The sequence below is a fragment of the Chinchilla lanigera genome, unplaced genomic scaffold (assembly GCF_000276665.1).
Source record: "Chinchilla lanigera isolate Chin_1 unplaced genomic scaffold, ChiLan1.0 scaffold00042, whole genome shotgun sequence".
NCBI classification, from domain to species: Eukaryota; Metazoa; Chordata; class Mammalia; order Rodentia; family Chinchillidae; genus Chinchilla; species Chinchilla lanigera.
The window spans coordinates 13,080,969-13,098,021 of NW_004955443.1; the positions used below are offsets into that span (position 1 = coordinate 13,080,969).

The 17,053-nt window shown below is 34.2% G+C and overlaps 1 pseudogene; it reads left to right on the plus strand.

Moving 5' to 3' along the window:
* The first annotated feature begins 11,923 nt into the window (after nt 1-11,923).
* The window catches only part of LOC102005312, a 75,091-nt pseudogene continuing 69,961 nt past the window's right edge, over nt 11,924-17,053 (plus strand).

The window sequence follows — 17,053 nt, forward strand, 5'->3', positions numbered from 1 at the left end:
TGTGTTCCAGATCTGAAATTCTATCTTAGGCTTTATTCCAGCGTTTTGCCAACTTTCAATGGAAGCTTTCATTTCCTGGGTGTCTCTTTGAATATGTTTCATGTATTCTAGTTCATTCCTATATTGTTCATGTAATGTTTCCATCCATTGTAACATCCATCCAATGTTCATCTATTTTTTTATATATTTCTTCTTTAGATGTTCTGAGCAATTCTTTCATTATCATTGTCATTTCATTTTTTACCTGAGAGATAATTTTTTATCTGATTTCTTCTATGGCTTGATGGAGTTTTTTCTTTACTTCTATTGCAAACATTTCAGCACTTTCAGATGTGTGTTTACCAATTTCTCCTGTTGATGTCTCCTATTCTTGTGAGTGGGGTGGAGTTCTCAGATTGTGTTTTCATCCTTTGTCTTTTCATGTTTGATGCTTGAGGCAGAATGTTCAGTCTCCTTCTTCCCTGGCAGATCAGCAAAGGTGATTTTTGTCCCTAGTTTTCCTGGTGGTCAGGCTTGCCCCTCAGTGTTTGCTGAGATGCTCTGCTTAGTCTGGGGTCTTCAGGCAGATGGTGAAGTGCACCTAGTTCTCCCAGGTCTCAGATTCAAACTGTGATATTAGCCAATGGCAGACCATCTGACCTAGTGTCCCCTCCCAGGTCAGGGCACACATATGAGCAAGAAGAAGGCTGCACTGGTGGCACAGTCATGGACTAGTGATCCTGTGTCCCGAGGCAGTTCAGAGTGCAGGTAGAACCCAGATACAAACCACAGGATGAACAGTTTGTGGACCACCTGATTCCATGTCTCCAGGCAGCTCAGGGCATCTGCAGGAGCCAGAGGTGGGCTGCACTGGAAATAATCATGAACCACCTGTGTTTGTGACCTCCAGGAGTTGAAGGCACAAATAGATCCCAGACATGAACCATGGTGCCAGCAGTTCATGGACTGACTGTTCTCGTACCTTAAGCATTGCAGAGCACATGCAGGGTGTCCCTAATGCGAACCCTGATGTTAGGAGTTCCTGGGCCTTCTGAATGAGGATCTCCTCTCTGCACGGGGTGCATGGAGGGCAGAGACTCAGACTGTAATGGTGGTGGGGTCCTGAGTCACCTGCTCTGCCCCAAAGAAGTAGATGGGAAGTACCTGGTTCTCTCAGCATTCAGCTGTGAACCATGATGTCAGTGGGTGGCAGACCACCTGATTCTGTACCTCCAGGCAGCTCAGGGCATGCACAGGAGCCAGACATGGGCGGCACTGGCAGTGATCATGGACCACTTGTGCCTGTGACCTCCAGGAGGTCAGGGTGCAAGTAAAGCCCAGATGTGAACCACTGCCTGCTCTATCACCTCAGGTGGCACACCACACATGTGGGGAGGGCCCAGATGCAAAGCCCAGTGTTAGCAATTCATGGGCCTTCTGAGTGAGGCTCTCATATCTGCACCAGGTGCATGGAGGGTGGAGACAGACTCCATAATCTCTTTAAACATAGCAAATGTGACCAAGTTTCTAATGAAAGTAGTTCTTCTAGAACTACTCTCTATCTCTAGAATTCAAATTCCATACGGTCTGCAGCCTCAACTATTCATATTTATTTACTTCTAATTTGAAAAACTGATCTAATACTAATCTTTTTCAAGGTGTTAATTCTAGGTGCTCCCAGCTGTTGCCCTAACTGAAATCATAGACCAACAATTGTATATTTTACCATATTTTTAAAAATCTTAGATAAGTAAACTATTCTGTCTTCCTAAACCTTACATATTTCTATAGTCAAATTCATGATTTTTCTTCATCATAGTCAAATATGACTGTAGAGGAGAAAAAATAAGTAAAAGAAGTTACAGCGGTTAAAGTTTTAGTACATTTTGCTAAAAAAAAAAAAAAAATCTATTACTTTACAACCATCCAGGATGTGATTTCATTATTGTTCCAAGAATTACTAAATGCAGTGATTTTTTTTTTTTTTAGTCTCCCAACTGGTTGTTCTAAGAATTACTAAATGCAGTAATTTTTTTTTAAGTCTCCCAACTGGTTTCAGTCTCTTCTATTTACTTGTCTCCCAGATTATTTCAAGTAGTATCTAATTTGGATAATTTCTTCTCTGGAGTGGAACACTTCTTTCATTTTACTGCAGCAGACTCAGCTCCACCTTCAGTGAGGAGCACATACTCTTAAAAAAATGATGAGTAGGAGGACTTGGTTATTCCTCTGTTTTTCCAGTGTTCATCTGCATCACTCTGGTGCTCTACAGATGACCTTTGCTCATTAGAATGGTAGTTGACTTTTTGTATTTTTCAATACTGGAGCTTCTGTTGTTACACAGAACTTTTCTTCTCTGTCATTTCTCTATTATTCCCTAATGTTACTTCAAGGAAGCTTTAGAATCATGAACAGCTAATGAGGAGAAAAAGGGAAAATTGACTAGTCATTATAACTATCTCTGTAAGACCTAACTAGATTACACCTAAGTTACTCACCCAGAAATTCCAGTGACTTACAAGAGTTTATTTCTACATATCGAGCATAGATCAATTTTACTTCCTCCATGTTATCCATGCTTTTTGAGTTAGGAAAAGAAAACCTCTGGGTGGCATGTTGTTCTCTTGAGAAAGAACTAAGAGCAATTGAAAAGAAAAAAAAAAAAGAACTAAGAACAATTGGCAAAACATTAACTGGCCCCAATATTTCTGCTCATTATTAATGCCTTATATTGGCCAAAGATAGTCTTATGTGCAAGTCTAATATTAGAAAGGAGAAAGTAAGTATTACTGTATACTATATTATACTTTATTACTATATTATACTTACTTAATATATTACTATATTATACTTTATTACTATATTATTCTTTATTACTATAAAGTAATACTAGAAAGGAGAAGTGTTTTTGAAAACCAAAATGACATAATTATTATCTCAGCAGACTAGCTATGATAAAAACTAAAGTCATTACATAATTATAAGGGGCATAGTTTAGTGGTTAACTCTAGTTTCATAAATCATTACTGTCAGTTCAATCAAAAGGGACAGCCTCAAAAACAAGTAGAAATTGATTATCTGAAGATGATGAAATTCATCAAATATTATTTTCTGTATTGAGAACATGTTCAGTTCCAAGTCCTTGAAGAAGTTTGAATATACTTCATAATTATTCTTTATTTTATTAATAGTCTAGTCCAAGATGCAATTATGATAAGTGTTAGAGTGAATATTTACTTAACAAATCACTATGCTAGAGTTTGAGCTAAAAATTTCCATGGATTTTTATCATTATATTTTTACAGCACTCCTTTTAAGGTATTTGTAATCTCTATTAAATAATGACCAATCTGAGATTTAGAAATTTAGAACAAGTTAACAAGATTGGCTTTATATAAATAAACAAATGCAGGGAGTTTCCAAGTATGGGTCTTCTGAATTTTACTACTAGGTTTATTGTTGTCTTTAACTTTAGTGCTATTTAATATAAATGAAATTTATTTAGACATTTCCTGATATATCATCCAAATAAATTGTGCAAATATAGATATAGGTGTACATAGATAGATATAGATATATTTAAAAGAAATATGGTAAATTTATATTAAGGAATGGCTTTACATTAGATATTGTTTCAGCATCAATAATAAGCTAATATTCCTATCTCCATTACTGATATGAACAGATGTGTATTGAAAGTTGAAGGATCCAACCACACTTAGAAATGACTCTCTGTTTCTATCAAATGAACAGTTATTCATTAAGTATTGTAAAAATGCTTTACAGTTGATTTCTCATGTCGTTGTATGATTCTTCCTATTATTTTTGGTATCTATGCTATATGTTCCAAAATATAGGAGTAGCTGATGAGATTTATGAAATGATCTTATTGCAATGCAATTCCATTTCACAAATGAAAAATTAAGTGATTTTAATTATGAATGTACACTGTTAATTTCATAACTTTTTCCCATGAGATGGTGAAATTTTATATTTTAATATGATAAATTGATTTAATATGCTTTACAAAGTACACTCAATTTATTAAAATGGATACATTATTAAAATATTATTTTTTGAAATAGTGTTCTATTTATCTATCAGTTAACCCTTTATAATTTCATATTTTATTTGATTCTTCTGATTTTCTCAGAGATAGTTCTTCAATTTGCCAAAAGAAGAAATTCTTTTCACTTTAGGACTTTAAATATTTATTGATAGCATTAAAATTTAATACTCTCTATATTAAGAAGGATGTTTGTACCTTTAAAAATAGTTTACAAATTAGTCTTCTTTCTTTTATAGCAGGTTTTATATTTGAATCATAATTGTACCCATTTAAGGATAATTTATTCTGGAAGGCTTTTAGATATTAACATCAGCTCTATTTACCCATAAACATTTTCAACAGGGGGAGATATACTTAATTATCACTTCTAAATAGTTTATGATTTCCATGTTCTGTAAAGAGGCTATGTAACTTCGTAGTGAGAAATAAAACTTCAGAATTATCATTTGCAGGTTATTTGGTCTTAGCCAAATGTCTTTAAATGCATAAACCTCAGTTACACCATTTGTAAAATAGAAATGACGAGAACAACATGGCTATGTGAAGATTGTATGTAAGATAACCTTACAAATAACTAACTGGTGTGCACACAGAATGCTTTCAATGTAGGTCGATTTTTTAAAATAGATATCAGCACACCACTTGAAATGTTAAAATAATTAATTAAAACAATTAAGTTCCATGAATAGAAGAATACAGACACAAATACATACTGTTCACAAGGGTTCTGTGACAGTTAATTGGACAGCCAACCTGACTGTCCTGTGAGCCACCCAAGGGGTTGGTAAAGCACACTTCTTGTTGTGTCTGAGTGCTCACGGAATCGTGACAGTGGAGACTATATGAGGTGCCTGTCACTTTTCTCTCTGGTGCTGTACTATTCCTTTTCTGTTCTGCTTTCCAGCCAGCATGAAGTGAGTAGCTTGGGTCTACCAGGTCCTGCCCCCAAGAGCTAACTATGGACTGATTTCTAAAACAATCATGAGAAAAATAAACTATTTCCACTCTTAAACTGTGAGTTTCAGACATTTATTCAAAGCAATGGGAAAATGGATGAGTACTGCTGCTTTTAAGAGAATGATACATTGAGTAGTAACCGGAAGATTCAAGACACTCTTTTACCTTCCAGACACATAAATACATCCTGGATTTCAGAACTGTTAACTGATCCCTCTGATCATTCGGCCTCCCAGCACTGCTCACTTCTGTGTGGACGTTACATCTCAGCAACTACAGTTTGGATGAATGATTAATTGAATAAAGTGGCTTCTGTATCACAGCTGAGAGCATTGCATCACAGAGTCATGCTTGCATCCAGAGGACAACTAAACATGATGACTGACAGTCACATGGGAACTGTAGGTGTAGGGACTGGGGAAGTTAAGAAGGGCATACATTCCCTAGAGTTTTCCATTCTAAAAATGTTTAAATCCTTACACATACCTATTGAAAACTTGTTACCACAATATTGTATATTTATTTATATATATTTTTAAATTTATTTTGTAAATTTAATACATAGATTTCCTATTTCATGTTCCCAAGGTTCACTGAGGTTGGACTGCAGAAATGCACATTTAAATTCCATTATAGCTCAGCAGTATAAGTGCTTGCCTGGCAAGCCCGAGGTCATGAGTTTGATTCCCAGTTAAAAAAAAAAAAAAGATCATGTAAATTCCACCACCAAGATTAGATATATAAGAATAAAGGCAAAATCAAATGGCAACTTGTATAAAAAATTCACTTTGCAAACAATCTGCTTTCCAAAACTAGGTGCAGAATGTGAAATTAAAGTATGTTTATTTGTGATATGATTGAAAGTCTCCTTTGTCATAACACCAGTTCTGGAGCTCCATTTCACCTTACTTCACATGATTCTGTATGATAAGGTACAGAAAGGTATAGCTAACGACATGAATGCCAAATCAGAATTTATTTACAGATGCCTACTGTGTGTTAGGTATCTATTCAAATCATTTCCTTGTGATATCAGAAATATGAGCTCTAATTTATCTTGAATGTAGTATCATTTTTAAAAGAGAAAAATAATTTATCAACCTTAAATTGAGGATGATATTAAGATAAGAATGGAGAGAAAAAAGAAGTTTATGCTCTCTCTAATGTTGAAAGACATAAAAACTTTGTTTGCAGAAAATTTTCTAGTTTTCATTATAGATTTTCACTCTTTCTTAAAACTAGGAATTTATATATGACTAGGGGGAGTACATTGTAAGGTAAAGCCATTTTGAGGAGCTCTGAACTAAATGAACAGAAGCAATCAGCTGTACAAGTTTCCAAAAAGAGCTTTATAGATAGAGAATAGCAAGGCAAAAGTCACAAGACAGAAGAAAAGTCTGTATGTGTGTGACTCATAATGAAGACAATATAGCAGGATTTAACTGAGGAGGGAGAAATGGTGAACAGTGATACTGCTAAGATAAGAGAGAGATCATGCAGAACATTACAGGCCAACCCAAAAAGTTTGGATTCCATTCACAAGTACATGAGATAACCTAAAGCCTTTAAGTAGAGAAGAATCAAGGATACATTTGTGTTTTTACTATGCTCTCGCTCTATTTCCCAAAAAACTTACTGGGAAAGGGAATCTAGGGCTACAGAAGTAGCATGAGCTGAAAAATCTGTAAGAATAGCAAAAATAGATTGTTTTTATTTGTATTAATTAACTAATTATTTTTATGAAACTATAATGCTTTTGACAGTGCTTTAAGAAATAAGAGAGTTTGAGGAATTCAGGTATTAAAGGTTTTTTGTGAGTGCTACTGAAATAGTGTGATGCTGTATACAGGAAGAAAAATAGGTTGGAGGATAACGAAAGATTTGAGTGTGGTTAAATTTAAGAACCTTGTCACAGATAAAATGAAAATGTTCACTATGTAATTTGTACTGGAGGCAAAATTTAGGGTAGACTTTATGTTAACCTTCTTGGTATTTGATTCTACAGAAGAGTTTCCATTACTCAGAATTAGGAAATAGAGAAGAAAAGTCTAGGATCAATTTTTGTAGCATTTGGAGGTTGAGCAAAGAAGATTGAGATAACCATGAAAAATGAGGAAGCCATTTTAGCCAGAAGAAAAATGTTTATTTTGAAGCCATGGCAGCAAAAACGCAGGGTAATGGGAGAAATAAATTATCAAAGGGTCCAAAGGTTGTCAGTAATCTTGAATACAGGGGAGAGGAGAATACAGGCAATAGTTGGGAGCCTTCTATTTTGACAATAAGAACAACCAGTTTTACAGTATTTTCCTTCATGTAGACAGAAAATACTGGATACTGCTGTAAGGGAATGTGTGATTTTAAAAGGGTATTTTAGAATAAGAGTAATGCTTTGTTGCTGTGGGACCCAAAAAGAGCAGAGATGATGTAAAAGAAGAGACAGGTGAACAATGTGAAGACTGAAGAGTGTTAGAGGTGAGAAAAAATAGAAGTGTAAACACAAGAGGATATGATGCCATTACCAGAGATGTCTACATCCCTGAATTCATCACTTTACCATGGAGAATACAGAATTTTATAGGTCAGTTTTCCATTACATGGAAGTAGACAGTTCAACATAGGGTTTCCTACGACAGAAAAATTTTCTCATAGGATCTTTAAAACCTGTCTATGTATTTACTAACTTGTCTGGTTCTTGTTTTAATGTTAAGTTCTTGAGTCAAATACTTATATTCAAATAGTAGAAAACTCAGAATACATAATAATATAATAGTTTTAGATACATAAAGCTGTATAGAAAAGTAAAACAGAAAATTTTTCATTCCTCCTAAAATTATAAAATGTCATTTGATCCACTTTGACTACTTTTATTTTATATGAGTTGCAAAGATATCTAGCAGACATTATCTACATAATATTTGTGATTTTTCTTTTTTGTTAAAATTTTTGTTTAAATTGCTTAAAATTAACAACATATCTCTTAAGTTTATAAATGTATTAACCCAAAGGAATATTATTTAAAACACTCATATTTGTTGCATTTTCTATCAACTCTTCAGATTTGTTTCATTTTCAATTGAACATACTGTATTGCATTTAATTAGCACTTTAAATTTGGACTGCTTCCTTTTATTGTTTTAAAATTAATATCTATGAAAGCTCTTTAAAATTGCAGCAAACTGCAATGAGTATAAAATTAACTCATTTTACATCTTTAGAACTACATAGGTGTAACTTTCACCAATCATTTCACATTTTTTCTTACAGACATTTCATGGAAATATGTGCTAATAGATATCACACACTTCAATTCTTTGCCTAACCTCCCGTGTATATCAGAATTGCTGTCTGTCCTTTCCCCCTTCAGTTCAGATATCTAAATACAAATCTTCATTATTTTGAAGGAAAGAATCAACATAGCAGTGTAACGGCAGAAATTGGACTGTATTCCACAAGAGACCAAAGGACTCTATTTAGAACCAACAGAGTTTATTAATTTAGACCGGTCACTTCTCATCCCCGACTTGCAGGTCAGGAACATGGGCGTGAGCCTGCATTTGTTCCCACCTGATGTGTATTTTTGGTTTCCATGGTAACAGCTGGACTGTTGTACCCCAGGCCACATGTTGTTTTCCTTGTGCCACATAACCAGGTCAGGCTCTGGTCATGAGCACAACCACAATGATTTATACTTTCTGTACTCTGTTCGATATGTCCCCCTTTAGATAACCATACACTTCCTTTATGGTTACATTGTTTATCTAGGGCCAAGGAAGGGATGGAACAACCCAGGCAGGGTCATAGGTGGTTATCTGGGCCTGGGTGTTCATTGTCTTTGGAGAAGCATTCCAAGGCGAAGTCAGGACTTCAAAGTTAACTTTTTTTTGTAGCCCTTCTGGGATGTTTCTCAAGACACATTTTGAGGCTTACACTAAGACTAGAATTATTTTTTGTTCAAATGATATGCTAAGAGTCGTCATCCCCTACAGCAGTACAATAGATTGTGTCCTACAAGACATAGACAACCACTGGTTACTTATATATTGCATTTTCTCAGCCTCAGATTATAGGAATCCACAAGGTTGAAGATACTGAAAAAGAAGTATTCTGCACGGCGAAAGACAGGAAAACCATGTGAATAACACCATCCATACACATCAATTTGCATTGTCAGGAACAAGGATCAGGATATATTTTTCCTTTCTGCTGTGCAGTCATTAACAGTAGCCTTCACTTTGCCTGTCAATCACCCAGCAGAGTTTGTGTCCAAAGACACTGCACAGTATCCCACCTAACAACAATAATCTTCAGTTCTATCTGGGTGTCAGCCTTGCATGACTAGAAGACTATAAGGGAATAATAGAGGAGACACAAGATCACCAGATGACCTGGGTAGTGGCTTCTATAGCTCCTTGATTTTCTATCATTCTCTCCCTTGTTCAATCTTCAATTATCACATCAACTTTCTTGTTAGGTATATGCTTCTTTCTTTCTTTTTTGGTACTGGGAATTGAATTCAGGACCTTGTACTTAGGCAGGCAGATGCTGTACCTCTAAGTTATATCACTGACCCTGTTAGGTATATGTTTCTTATAGTTAATAGTATTTGCTTCTCTGTCAGAGTGGATTTATGACTTACACATTCATTTATTTGAATTCTTTACTCATATTTAATTTGGATTATATATTTGCTGATTGCCTAATCCAAAATAAAGTATCAGTCTTTATCTTGTCCATTTCTTTCTTATTTTTCTGAATATTATTTGTCATAACCTGACATGCAATAATTTGTTTTCTATATAAATCCACGAAGATATAACTACATAAAGGCAGACACTGTAGTATATTCTGTTAGTTATTGCATGCCTTAGGGTGAGAATAAGACATATGAAAAACACTAATTATATAACAGAATGGATGCAATTGTTCATACTGTATTAAAACTAATAGCTACTCACTGATTAGATTCAGTAACAGCTGAAAATTTCCATTTCTTTTAAGAACAGGTTGATTTGATTGTACCATTGTTCATATTTCTCCCAGATCCTAATTTTCCTCTGAGTTTTACTTTGGTAATTTACCTCTTACAATTTTCCCAGATTAAAGCATTTCTTTTGCCTTTGCTGTCTGTGACATAAGAAATTTGTCCACTTGGTACCATTGATATTTGTGTTGCCCATGAAAACATGTATTTTGTACTAGAATCAGTAAAATCATATTTCCTCCAGAGAGTAAATTTAATCACACATTTTAAAGATGTTATTCTGTTCACTAAATATGTGTTAGACCCTTTGGCTGATTTACATTTGTAAGGAGAGAAACAATATATACCCTAACACAACTCTGCTAGTTAACTCGGCACAAATTTATAAACACTGACAGTGGTTACATGTTTGAAGGAAATATTCACAGTAAAAATTTAAACCTTAAGTGGATGCAATCATATTTTGGTGGAGAGAATCATAAATTGTCGTACAGTTTAAAGATAAATTTTAATGGGCCGGTTTATTATCTATCTGTAAGCATGATCTTGAATCCAAAAAGGAAATTTTTAGGACTTTGCATAAACATGTAAAACACTTGTTCTAATGCAGACAGGATACATAAGGTTATAATATTCCATGAAAAGGAGACATGTGTCCTTCTATATCTTTTTAGTTACCCTAAGATGTTTCCATTTTTACCTATCATTATAGAAATCACTATGACTGAGAGACAAGAAACCAGACTAGAAACAGACCAGTGCTTTTCTGTGCCTCTCACCTCTAAGCGGTAATGAAGTTGTATTTTGTGAGAGACGCAAGACAGTATCACAAGATGACATATGAGACTGTGCCTGTGAACAGTGCCTATTACTTAGGTGTCCTTTGTTTACAGGTGACTCCAAAAATTTAGTCCAATTCAAAACCATCTTGAAGTTTATTGTTTCATAATAATGACAAGCTCAAGAGGAGAACACTGTTTATAGATCTTCCTAGATTAATACTCAAAGAAAAATTCAGGGACAAAAATTTTCTTTTTCCCATTTTCAGCTCTGCTCAGACTACTTCGTTTTTCATTTTCCAAGATGGTTGTGGTATCTTCTAATCTTACTTCCACAGTTTAAGCATTCAGTAGATTAAGCATTAGATAGACTTTGGTTCCTGATCTCCTTATACCTAAAACATTTATTTTAAAAAATTCCAACTGGAAATATTTTTTACACCATGAGTTGCCATTTTTGGTCAGACTCCTGGCATTTTTCAAACTCAGAAGGCTCTTTCTCAAACACCTAGAAGCTACCATTGAAATACGGTCACCAAGCCACATAATGCCCCTATCTGTCAGCCATGGTGGAAAGTCAAATTATACCTCCAATTAACAAGCACAGGTGGGTTAGTCCTGTTGCCTAACCCCTCATCCTGAATGTCTCTCAATATTTGAAGTACTGGTTTACCTCAGCATTTAAAAACTCTCTCATTTCCTTTCTTCCAATAGAGTTGAGTTTATCCTCTCTTCATTTGTATAGTCTCAAATAAATTTTGTATTGCTTTTTTGTTCTGTGTAATTGTCTTGTACATACTAAAGACTAAGAGAAAAAATATTTTATTGTAACTCAATTTGACTGTAAATAAACAAAAAATCCACATAACATTGTTTTTTTTTGGGGGGGGGGTTTCCTCCGGTACCGGGAACCGAACTCACGACCTTGCGCTTGCCAGGCAGGCGCTTTTGCCGCTGACCTAAATCCCCAGCCCCCACACAACATTCTTAAGAAGGGCTTTCCAAAGTGACGGCCATAAGGTGGCAAGAATTCCAGGACCCAGGAACAGAAGGATAGAAGTCAGTGTGATCCAGATGCAGGTAAATGGCCCCGCTGCCTTATAATCTTCTATCTCCTTGTAGAAACCGCTTTCATTGTTAAACTGAGAAAGGATACCGATGGCTTGTCAGTTATCCAGCCAATTCACTCTCCTTTGCTTGATAAGGACAAGAAAGAGTAAGAAAGGAGGTAAGGTAGAATGTCATGTGGGCCTTTTTCTTCCTCTACCTTCCTAAAGCTACAAAATTTCTGAAAACTAGGAGTGAGGACTTAAAGATATGAATGAAAATGAAATATGAGAAAAATGTTTTATAAAAGCTTTATGTTAGAACAATACAGTACTTTTGAGTACCCTAGAATCACAGAATAAGGAAGACTATCCGTCTTCTTTCACAAATCAATTCCAAGTTTTTGTAATAAAATGGGATTTAGGTCTTAAGGCTAAGATTGTAAAATGACAAGAACTCAGAAAAATCACCCAGATGAATTTTTCAATGTACTCAAAGTACCTTTAACAGTATAATTTCCCTTTCTATAACAATATAATTTTCCTACACCATGTGCAAATAGGAGTACTTGCTTCAATTAATGCAATAAGAAAGCTAAATGATTGGCCATGTGTCCTGAAAATTTCCTAGTTCCATTTTATAAAAGGAAAGCCTGTTATTATATTTGACATTTAGTTTTTGCATTTAGTACAAACAAAATAATTTACTGTCAAAGAACATCAGATTTAAATGTTTAAAAACTCAAATAAAAATTTTCATGCACTATCTCTTTAAGACAGTGTTAACGTTTGTTAACTTATATTTTATTATAAAAATAACCTAATGAATAAAATTCAACTTGCATTCTAATATCAATTTAGGGATCAAGTATTAGAAATATAAATAAACTACAATACAGTTAAATTATAGCAATCTTTTTTCCCTTGGATTGTTTGTTTAAAAATTTAAAAAAATAAACGAGTATTTTCATAATCTATGTATATCCTCCATTAGAGATTTTATCTGAGTAAGTTATCATTATTTATCTCATGATAATACCCATAACAAATTACTTTAATTGATGGTATATTTTTCAATTTTCCAGTTTAAGAATTCTCAGCTGCTTTGTTTCCTTTTCTCACAAATTATCTCCTCATAAATTGTTTTATGTTTTTCATTCACAGTAAGAAGAACAGGTATAAAATGAAGGATAAACACAATATCCGTAATTTGTACTCAGTCATGTTGTATTGCATTTGATGACAGCACTGTGTGCCTATTCTTTTAGACTTATATCTCACAATACAATCATTTGAATATGAGACTTAGGATTACTAGAAAGGAATCAACAGATCATACCCAGATGTACAGCAATTTATTTCAATGGTACTTTTAGGATGGCAAAGCTTTTAAAGACAATAGCTCAAATTCTCCATTTGTGATGGAAAAATACCTTGCCTTGAAAACAAAATCATTCTCAAGAGAACAAAGCCATTTAATGTATTTTCTAGGTAACTATTCTTTGTTGAACCACAATGGCAACCTTGATGATTCCTTTCATCAAGTGAGCTGTTGATAGAGGGTACCCAGAGGTGGAGAGAAAATCACAATTAGACGAATTTCTTTCATCTCTTTGCAGATTTATCATCAAGGACAAAATTTTACCTATATTTTTAGGGCTATTAGAGGATTTAATTGTGTATTAACAGCCACTTACCTATTTCTGTTTTCTTTGTAGTGTTTCCTATAATTCATCGATTACTCATTCATGTAGCTCTACAGAACACAAAGATTAGCTCTGATGTCATGCTTGTAGAACTGTTCTTGCCAAATCAGTCAATGGGAGCACTTTTTGAATGGCAGCTGTTATACAAATTAAGTATCCTTTTCTTTTCCTTTCTTCCCCCTTTTTATCTCAATTTATTTTACTACTTATTTTATGGCTATATATTATTTGGAATATGAGAATTATAGTGATAGCAATTTTTTCTTCTTCCTGAAAATTATCTGATTGACAGCTTCCATTATCCTGGTAAAATTCCCTTTATATTATTTTCTGAAAAAAAACCTTAACACATATTATATTATTCACAGCTCCACTGATATAATTGCATATCTATTACTCTCACACAAATAAAATTATGAAACAAAATAATGCCTAAAAATGCTGAATGTAACTTTTTGCTGTAGTAAAAGAAAGATGTGGACGCTTTTCTCACCTTAACATGGAACTTAGTTAATTATTAGTGCTTCTCTCAAAATACTGAAATAGTCTGTGAATGAAAATTATGAAACCACACAGAGGAACATCAGGCAGCAATACTACTGATCTTTGATGATTTTCACCGGTCTTTCTCAAGGGGAAAAGGGAATTTCCTTATTGGAGTGCTGTGCACTTTCTACTTTGGACAGAGCTGCCCTTATGAAACAAATGCACCATATTACGTTTTATAAGGCATTCTGCCATTATGAAAGATTGTCTGTGATTATCTCTCTGAGACTGTATCAATAATATTTTCTGATTCTAACGTTAGAATTAGTAAACTTTAACTTAGAAATCACCAGAACTGGAGCTGGGGATTTAGCTCAGCAGCAAAGCGCTTGCCTGGCAAGCCCAAGGTTGTGAGTTTGATTCTTGGTACCGGAAGAAAACAAATCCAAAAACACATACAAATAAACAAAACAGCATCAACAAAAAAAAGACCAAAAGTAATCACCAGAACTACAGATGATATATTTATTTTCACTTGTCTTCACCTATTCATCTCTTCACTGGTTTAGAACACAGTGAAGTATGACTTTATATCTTAAATTTTTCACGTCCAAATGGTACTTTTTAAGCAATCATAGAATGCTATGTGTAATGTTTATGTTTCTTTTCTTTTTGTTTCTTCTTTTGACACACTTAAAAAGGTAAAATGCAATCCTAGTTCCCTATGGAATGAAGTAGATTTATGAAATCATCTTCAAAATATTGATAAAATAAAAAGAAAAATGTCTGAGTCTTCTGTGCAGATAGTACAATAAAAATGGGGTTTGTAATTATGTTGCCATTTCAGTGACATCATTTGTTATACAACAGAGGGTAGTTAAAGTTAGAAGCAGCGTCAGTGATAGAGCAGGTGTGTGAGTGGTAAGACAAATGAGTCCATAAGACAATAAGTGTCCTTGCATGATTCTGCCTATGTGGCATGTAACAACTTGGGTGATTATTTTGTGTGCAAATGTGTTCGTGTGCTTGTGTGTATATGAGTGTGTGTGTGTGTGTGTGTGTGTGTGTGTCTAGTCTATGTAAATAATTAGGATGAAAGCAATATTTAAAATTTAAGCATCTATGTGACAATCAGGGATTGGTCAACAAAGATACCATCCAGCAGAGAGGAGATATTTGTTTTTGTCTAAACAATTTCTTTGCCCTAACACTAGTTTTTCTTTTCTGTTCATTTTTTAAAAATCTAAACATTTCTTTAATAAACTTTAGTATTTAAAAATCAACTATTATAGTATAGAAAAGAAAAAAAGTGATGAATTAATGTTTGTAATTGCATTAAAGTACTCTTTTTAGGAGGAAGAGCACACAAAGAATATTTTTTTTAATTTTAAAAAGAATAAAAATTTTTAAAAGATTAAAAATGATACAGAATTTCAAAACAAGATGATAAGCAATTACCAATGGTTGTTATATTGCATACTGTTATTTTCAAATTAGTTGTTGAGATTACCAGATATAGGTAGGCAAAATTGATCAAAAAATTAAGCATTAACTGTTCCTTCAATAAACCAATTAGTAGTACAATTATTTTAACTATATATTTTTTTCTCTCCCTTTTTTTTTTCTTTTCTCCTTTGCCTCATCCCAGTTGTTCTTTCCTTTTGAACAGTTTCTTTCCCTTTCACAATATCTATTGTACCTTTCAGATTTTATTTACTCTTTCAGTTTTCTATTCTATGTTTATTGATGTCTATTGGGGGAAAAAGATGGAGAGGTCCAATTTTTCTTGTTTGGAAGCTAAAGACACCTTTATTTTTATTCCTCTTAGTCAACTGCGCAATTCCTGGTTCATTTGATATTACTCAATATAAGAAAAGATGATAAAATGATTATTAATCATGAGTTTATAGTTCTTTGAAGTTACCTTCTATTAAAACAGAATAGATCTTCTTACTGTGTAGGTCATTTCCTCCTTTGTTATATCACTACTTATGTCGTGATCGTTTATGTCACCAGAACTGTTGCCTTGGAACTAAAAAAGGAATTCGGATGTATTGTGTACATGTACTGACTGCACCCAAGGAATGTAAACCATGTGCTCTGCAAACACGTACAAATGAAGGATAGGGATTGAGAGATGGATGAAATTGGGACGGAGTGATGGAGAGGGGATGAGAAAAGCAATGGGAATGTATTATGTGCATGTTGTAACTCTACACCATGAATATAAACATTATGCACTCTAAAATGCATTAATGCATTAAAAATTGAAAAAGCTATAAGAAGGAAACAAAGCCTCCACTAGTATATACAAAAGAATTCCACAATTAAAGGACTTATGCAGTGACCCCATAAAAATTGTCAGTGCACTGTGCTTCCTTGTTTAAGAACACAAATGCAAACTCTTGCTGGAGTATGAAGAAAAATATCAACAATATTTTATCTTCTGGTGATGCTAAACTAATCATTGAGAAGTTGTCATACACACACTGCACTGCATCTTACAGCCACTCCATCTTTTGAGCTCTTTAAATATATGCACTGTAATCTAGAATATGTTCTCTTTCAATATGGATGGGATACTTATACTCCATACAACAGTCCCAATCCTACAAAGTGTCTCCTTCCTTCATCAGGCATATCTTAACACTAACCTAGGAGAGCATGGTATCTGTCACAGAGCAGTCCACAAAGAACATTAAGCAAAAAGGCCCACTGGCAATGAAAATCTAAGACGTTAAAAATGAAAACAAGTGTTAGCATGGCTTCTTTTAGAGGAGTACTGTACATTTGTCATAGAGCCTGCTAAACTGGTGAGTTGATTGCTCTGCATGCCAGTGGTGGGGTCTCATAGAATAAGGATACTGTCATAACCCACTGGTTTATTCTTCCTGTAAAAGATAAAAACAAGGAAGAAAACACACAAAGAGCCAGAAGCAAAAGCTTTCAATCTAAAGTGACTGATGGACCATACCTCAGGAGACAGTTCTGTGTTTAAAATGACTGAAAGTAACACAAAATCATAAAGTCAGCACTACTCTAGTGGTATA